Source organism: Leptodactylus fuscus, unplaced genomic scaffold, assembly GCF_031893055.1.
Source record: "Leptodactylus fuscus isolate aLepFus1 unplaced genomic scaffold, aLepFus1.hap2 HAP2_SCAFFOLD_140, whole genome shotgun sequence".
In the NCBI taxonomy this organism is placed as follows: Eukaryota; Metazoa; Chordata; class Amphibia; order Anura; family Leptodactylidae; genus Leptodactylus; species Leptodactylus fuscus.
Window position 1 is genome coordinate 73852 of NW_027440162.1, and position 8258 is coordinate 82109.

The following is an 8258-nucleotide window of genomic DNA, read 5'->3' on the forward strand; positions in this document are numbered from 1 at the left end:
GGGGTCCCCTATATCTCTGTATAGTGAGGGGGGTCCCCCTATATCTCTGTATAGTGAGGGGGGTCCCCTATATCTCTGTATAGATGAGGGGGGTCCCCTATATCTCTGTATAGTGAGGGGGGTCCCCTATATCTCTGTATAGTGAGGGGGTCCCTATATCTCTGTATAGTGAGGGGGTCCCCCTATATCTCTGTATAGTGAGGGGGGTCCCCTATATCTCTGTATAGTGAGGGGGTCCCCTATATCTCTGTATAGTGAGGGGGGTCCCTATATCTCTGTATAGTGAGGGGTCCCCTATATCTCTGTATAGTGAGGGGGGTCCCCTATATCTCTGTATAGTGAGGGGGGTCCCCTATATCTCTGTATAGTGAGGGGGGTCCCCTATATCTCTGTATAGTGAGGGGGTCCCCTATATCTCTGTATAGTGAGGGGGGGTCCCCTATATCTCTGTATAGTGAGGGGGTCCCCTATATCTCTGTATAGTGAGGGGGGTCCCCTATATCTCTGTATAGTGAGGGGGTCCCCTATATCTCTGTATAGTGAGGGGGTCCCCTATATCTCTGTATAGTGAGGGGGGTCCCCTATATCTCTGTATAGTGAGGGGGTCCCTATATCTCTGTATAGTGAGGGGGGTCCCCTATATCTCTGTATAGTGAGGGGGGGTCCCCTATATCTCTGTATAGTGAGGGGGGTCCCCTATATCTCTGTATAGTGAGGGGGTCCCCTATATCTCTGTATAGTGAGGGGGGTCCCCTATATCTCTGTATAGTGAGGGGGGTCCCCTATATCTCTGTATAGTGAGGGGGGTCCCCTATATCTCTGTATAGTGAGGGGGGTCCCCTATATCTCTGTATAGTGAGGGGGGTCCCCTATATCTCTGTATAGTGAGGGGGGTCCCCTATATCTCTGTATAGTGAGGGGGTCCCCTATATCTCTGTATAATGAGGGGGGTCCCCTATATCTCTGTATAGTGAGGGGGGTCCCCTATATCTCTGTATAGTGAGGGGGTCTCCTATATCTCTGTATAGTGAGGGGGGTCCCCTATATCTCTGTATAGTGAGGGGGTTCCTATATCTCTGTATAGTGAGGGGTCCCCTATATCTCTGTATAGTGAGGGGGGTCCCCTATATCTCTGTATAGTGAGGGGGGTCCCCTATATCTCTGTATAGTGAGGGGGGTCCCCTATATCTCTGTATAGTGAGGGGGGTCCCCTATATCTCTGTATAGTGAGGGGGTCCCCTATATCTCTGTATAGTGAGGGGGTCCCCTATATCTCTGTATAGTGAGGGGGGTCCCCTATATCTCTGTATAGTGAGGGGGGTCCCCTATATCTCTGTATAGTGAGGGGGGTCCCCTATATCTCTGTATAGTGAGGGGGGTCCCCTATATCTCTGTATAGTGAGGGGGTCCCCTATATCTCTGTATAGTGAGGGGGTCCCCTATATCTCTGTATAGTGAGGGGGGTCCCCTATATCTCTGTATAGTGAGGGGGTCCCCTATATCTCTGTATAGTGAGGGGGGTCCCCTATATCTCTGTATAGTGAGGGGGGTCCCCTATATCTCTGTATAGTGAGGGGGGTCCCCTATATCTCTGTATAGTGAGGGGGGTCCCCTATATCTCTGTATAGTGAGGGGGTCCCTATATCTCTGTATAGTGAGGGGGGTCCCCTATATCTCTGTATAGTGAGGGGGTCTCCTATATCTCTGTATAGTGAGGGGGTCCCCTATATCTCTGTATAGTGAGGGGGTCCCCTATATCTCTGTATAGTGAGGGGGGTCCCCTATATCTCTGTATAGTGAGGGGGGTCCCCTATATCTCTGTATAATGAGGGGGGTCCCCTATATCTCTGTATAGTGAGGGGGGTCCCCTATATCTCTGTATAGTGAGGGGGTCCCCTATATCTCTGTATAGTGAGGGGGGTCCCCTATATCTCTGTATAGTGAGGGGGTCCCCTATATCTCTGTATAGTGAGGGGGTCCCCTATATCTCTGTATAGTGAGGGGGGTCCCTATATCTCTGTATAGTGAGGGGGGTCCCCTATATCTCTGTATAGTGAGGGGGGTCCCCTATATCTCTGTATAGTGAGGGGGTCCCCTATATCTCTGTATAGTGAGGGGGGTCCCCTATATCTCTGTATAGTGAGGGGTCCCTATATCTCTGTATAGTGAGGGGGGTCCCCTATATCTCTGTATAGTGAGGGGGTCCCTATATCTCTGTATAGTGAGGGGGTCCCCTATATCTCTGTATAGTGAGGGGGTCCCCTATATCTCTGTATAGTGAGGGGGTCCCCTATATCTCTGTATAGTGAGGGGGGTCCCCTATATCTCTGTATAGTGAGGGGGGTCCCCTATATCTCTGTATAGTGAGGGGGGTCCCTATATCTCTGTATAATGAGGGGGGTCCCCTATATCTCTGTATAGTGAGGGGGTCCCCTATATCTCTGTATAGTGAGGGGGTCTCCTATATCTCTGTATAGTGAGGGGGTCCCCTATATCTCTGTATAGTGAGGGGGTCCCCTATATCTCTGTATAGTGAGGGGGGTCCCCTATATCTCTGTATAGTGAGGGGGTCCCCTATATCTCTGTATAATGAGGGGGGTCCCCTATATCTCTGTATAGTGAGGGGGTCTCCTATATCTCTGTATAGTGAGGGGGGTCCCCTATATCTCTGTATAATGAGGGGGGGGTCCCCTATATCTCTGTATAGTGAGGGGGTCCCCTATATCTCTGTATAGTGAGGGGGTCCCCTATACCTCTGTATAGTGAGGGGGGTCCCCTATATCTCTGTATAGTGAGGGGGGTCCCCTATATCTCTGTATAGTGAGGGGGGTCCCCTATATCTCTGTATAGTGAGGGGGGTCCCCTATATCTCTGTATAATGAAGGGGGTCCCCTATATCTCTGTATAGTGAGGGGGGTCCCCTATATCTCTGTATAGTGAGGGGGTGTCCCTATATCTCTGTATAGTGAGGGGGGTCCCCTATATCTCTGTATAGTGAGGGGGTGTCCTATATCTCTGTATAATGAGGGGGGTCCCCTATATCTCTGTATAGTGAGGGGGGTCCCCTATATCTCTATATAGTGAGGGGGGGTCCCCTATATCTCTGTATAGTGAGGGGGTGTCCCTATATCTCTGTATAGTGAGGGGGGTGTCCCCTATATCTCTGTATAGTGAGGGGGGTGTCCTATATCTCTGTATAGTGAGGGGGTCCCCTATATCTCTGTATAGTGAGGGGGGTCCCTATATCTCTGTATAGTGAGGGGGTTCCCTATATCTCTGTATAGTGAGGGGGTCCCCTATATCTCTGTATAGTGAGGGGGGGTCCCCTATATCTCTGTATAGTGAGGGGGGTGTCCTATATCTCTGTATAGTGAGGGGGGTCCCCTATATCTCTGTATAGTGAGGGGGGTCCCCTATATCTCTGTATAGTGAGGGGGGTCCCCTATATCTCTGTATAGTGAGGGGGGTCCCCTATATCTCTGTATAGTGAGGGGGGGTCCCCTATATCTCTGTATAATGAGGGGGGTCCCTATATCTCTGTATAGTGAGGGGGGTCCCCTATATCTCTGTATAGTGAGGGGGGTCTCCTATATCTCTGTATAGTGAGGGGGTCCCCTATATCTCTGTATAGTGAGGGGGGTCCCCTATATCTCTGTATAGTGAGGGGGTCCCCTATATCTCTGTATAGTGAGGGGGGTCCCCTATATCTCTGTATAGTGAGGGGGGGTCCCCTATATCTCTGTATAGTGAGGGGGGTCCCCTATATCTCTGTATAGTGAGGGGGGTCCCCTATATCTCTGTATAGTGAGGGGGGTCCCCTATATCTCTGTATAGTGAGGGGGGTCCCCTATATCTCTGTATAGTGAGGGGGGGTCCCCTATATCTCTGTATAATGAGGGGGGTCCCCTATATCTCTGTATAGTGAGGGGGGTCCCCTATATCTCTGTATAGTGAGGGGGGTCCTCCTATATCTCTGTATAGTGAGGGGGGTCCCCCTATATCTCTGTATAGTGAGGGGGTCCCCTATATCTCTGTATAGTGAGGGGGGTCCCCTATATCTCTGTATAGTGAGGGGGGTCCCCTATATCTCTGTATAGTGAGGGGGGTCCCCTATATCTCTGTATAGTGAGGGGGGGTCCCCTATATCTCTGTATAAGTGAGGGGGGTCCCCTATATCTCTGTATAGTGAGGGGGGTCCCCTATATCTCTGTATAGTGAGGGGGGTCTCCTATATCTCTGTATAGTGAGGGGGGTCCCCTATATCTCTGTATAGTGAGGGGGGTCCCCTATATCTCTGTATAGTGAGGGGGGTCCCCTATATCTCTGTATAGTGAGGGGGGGTCCCCTATATCTCTGTATAGTGAGGGGGGTCCCCTATATCTCTGTATAGTGAGGGGGGGTCCCCTATATCTCTGTATAGTGAGGGGGGTCCCCTATATCTCTGTATAGTGAGGGGGGTCCCCTATATCTCTGTATAGTGAGGGGGGTCCCCTATATCTCTGTATAGTGAGGGGGGTCCCCTATATCTCTGTATAGTGAGGGGGTCCCCTATATCTCTGTATAGTGAGGGGGGTCCCCTATATCTCTGTATAGTGAGGGGGGTCCCCTATATCTCTGTATAGTGAGGGGGGGTCCCCTATATCTCTGTATAATGAGGGGGGTCCCCTATATCTCTGTATAGTGAGGGGGGTCCCCTATATCTCTGTATAGTGAGGGGGGTCTCCTATATCTCTGTATAGTGAGGGGGGGTCCCCTATATCTCTGTATAGTGAGGGGGTCTCCTATATCTCTGTATAGTGGGGGGTCCCCTATATCTCTGTATAGTGAGGGGGTCCCCTATATCTCTGTATAGTGAGGGGGTCCCCTATATCTCTGTATAGTGAGGGGGGTCCCCTATATCTCTGTATAGTGAGGGGGGGTCCCCTATATCTCTGTATAATGAGGGGGGTCCCCTATATCTCTGTATAGTGAGGGGGGTCCCCTATATCTCTGTATAGTGAGGGGGTCTCCTATATCTCTGTATAGTGAGGGGGTCCCCTATATCTCTGTATAGTGAGGGGGTCCCCTATATCTCTGTGTAGTGAGGGGGTCCCCTATATCTCTGTATAGTGAGGGGGGTCCCCTATATCTCTGTATAATGAGGGGGGTCCCCTATATCTCTGTATAGTGAGGGGGTCTCCTATATCTCTGTATAGTGAGGGGGGTCCCCTATATTTCTGTATAATGAGGGGGGTCCCCTATATCTCTGTATAGTGAGGGGGGTCCCCTATATCTCTGTATAGTGAGGGGGTCCCCTATACCTCTGTATAGTGAGGGGGGTCCCCTATATCTCTGTATAGTGAGGGGGGTCCCCTATATCTCTGTATAGTGAGGGGGGTCCCCTATATCTCTGTATAGTGAGGGGGGTCCCCTATATCTCTGTATAGTGAGGGGGGTCCCCTATATCTCTGTATAATGAGGGGGGTCCCCTATAGCTCTGTATAGTGAGGGGGGTCCCCTATATCTCTGTATAGTGAGGGGGGTGTCCTATATCTCTGTATAGTGAGGGGGGTCCCCTATATCTCTGTATAGTGAGGGGGGTGTCCTATATCTCTGTATAATGAGGGGGGTCCCCTATATCTCTGTATAGTGAGGGGGGGTCCCCTATATCTCTATATAGTGAGGGGGGGTCCCCTATATCTCTGTATAATGAGGGGGTGTCCTATATCTCTGTATAGTGAGGGGGTGTCCTATATCTCTGTATAGTGAGGGGGTGTCCTATATCTCTGTATAGTGAGGGGGTCCCCTATATCTCTGTATAGTGAGGGGGGTCCCCTATATCTCTGTATAGTGAGGGGGGTCCCCTATATCTCTGTATAGTGAGGGGGTCCCCTATATCTCTGTATAGTGAGGGGGGGTCCCCTATATCTCTGTATAGTGAGGGGGTACCCTATATATCTGTATAGTGAGGGGGTCCCCTATATCTCTGTATAGTGAGGGGGGTCCCCTATATCTCTGTATAGTGAGGGGGTGTCCTATACCTCTGTATAGTGAGGGGGGTCCCCTATATCTCTGAATAGTGAGGGGGGTCCCCTATATCTCTGTATAGTGAGGGGGGTCCCCTATATCTCTGTATAGTGAGGGGGGTCCCCTATATCTCTGTATAGTGAGGGGGGGTCCCCTATATCTCTGTATAATGAGGGGGGTCCCTTATATCTCTGTATAGTGAGGGGGGTCCCCTATATCTCTGTATAGTGAGGGGGTCTCCTATATCTCTGTATAGTGAGGGGGTCCCCTATATCTCTGTATAGTGAGGGGGGGTCCCCTGTATCTCTGTATAGTGAGGGGGTCCCCTATATCTCTGTATAGTGAGGGGGTCCCCTATATCTCTGTATAATGAGGGGGGTCCCCTATATCTCTGTATAGTGAGGGGGGTCCCCTATATCTCTGTATAGTGAGGGGGGTCCCCTATATCTCTGTATAGTGAGGGGGGTCCCCTATATCTCTGTATAGTGAGGGGGGTCCCCTATATCTCTGTATAGTGAGGGGGGGTCCCCTATATCTCTGTATAATGAGGGGGGTCCCCTATATCTCTGTATAGTGAGGGGGGTCCCCTATATCTCTGTATAGTGAGGGGGTCTCCTATATCTCTGTATAGTGAGGGGGGGTCCCCTATATCTCTGTATAGTGAGGGGGTCCCCTATATCTCTGTATAGTGAGGGGGTCCCCTGTATCTCTGTATAGTGAGGGGGGTCCCCTATATCTCTGTATAGTGAGGGGGGTCCCCTATATCTCTGTATAATGAGGGGGGTCCCCTATATCTCTGTATAGTGAGGGGGGTCCCCTATATCTCTGTATAATGAGGGGGGGTCCCCTATATCTCTGTATAGTGAGGGGGGTCCCCTATATCTCTGTATAGTGAGGGGGGTCCCCTATAGCTCTGTATAGTGAGGGGGGTCCCCTATATCTCTGTATAGTGAGGGGGGTCCCCTATATCTCTGTATAGTGAAGGGGGTCCCCTATATCTCTGTATAGTGAGGGGGGTCCCCTATATCTCTGTATAGTGAGGGGGGTCCCCTATATCTCTGTATAGTGAGGGGGGTCCCCTATATCTCTGTATAGTGAGGGGGGTCCCCTATATCTCTGTATAATGAGGGGGGTCCCCTATATCTCTGTATAGTGAGGGGGGTCCCCTATATCTCTGTATAGTGAGGGGGGTCCCCTATATCTCTGTATAGTGAGGGGGGGTCCCCTATATCTCTGTATAATGAGGGGGGTCCCCTATATCTCTGTATAGTGAGGGGGGTCCCCTATATCTCTGTATAGTGAGGGGGTCTCCTATATCTCTGTATAGTGAGGGGGTCCCCTATATCTCTGTATAGTGAGGGGGGTCCCCTATATCTCTGTATAGTGAGGGGGGTCCCCTATATCTCTGTATAATGAGGGGGTGTCCTAAATCTCTGTATAGTGAGGGGGTCTCCTATATCTCTGTATAGTGAGGGGGGTCCCCTATATTTCTGTATAATGAGGGGGGTCCCCTATATCTCTGTATAGTGAGGGGGGTCCCCTATATCTCTGTATAGTGAGGGGGTCTCCTATATCTCTGTATAGTGAGGGGGGTCCCCTATATTTCTGTATAGTGAGGGGGGTCCCCTATATCTCTGTATACTGAGGGGGTCCCCTATATCTCTGTATAGTGAGGGGGGTCCCCTATATCTCTGTATAGTGAGGGGGTCCCCTATATCTCTGTATAGTGAGGGGGGTGTCCTATATCTCTGTATAGTGAGGGGGTCTCCTATATCTCTGTATAGTGAGGGGGGTCCCCTATATCTCTGTATAGTGAGGGGGTCCCCTATATCTCTGTATAGTGAGGGGGGGTCCCCTATATCTCTGTATAGTGAGGGGGGTCCCCTATATCTCTGTATAATGAGGGGGGGTCCCCTATATCTCTGTATAGTGAGGGGGTCCCCTATATCTCTGTATAGTGAGGGGGGGGTCCCCTATATCTCTGTATAGTGAGGGGGGTCCCCTATAGCTCTGTATAGTGAGGGGGGTCCCCTATATCTCTGTATAGTGAGGGGGGTCCCCTATATCTCTGTATAATGAGGGGGGTCCCCTATATCTCTGTATAGTGAGGGGGGTCCCCTATATCTCTGTATAGTGAGGGGGGTCTCCTATATCTCTGTATAGTGAGGGGGTCCCCTATATCTCTGTATAGTGAGGGGGTCCCCTATATCTCTGTATAGTGAGGGGGGTCCCCTATATCTCTGTATAATGAG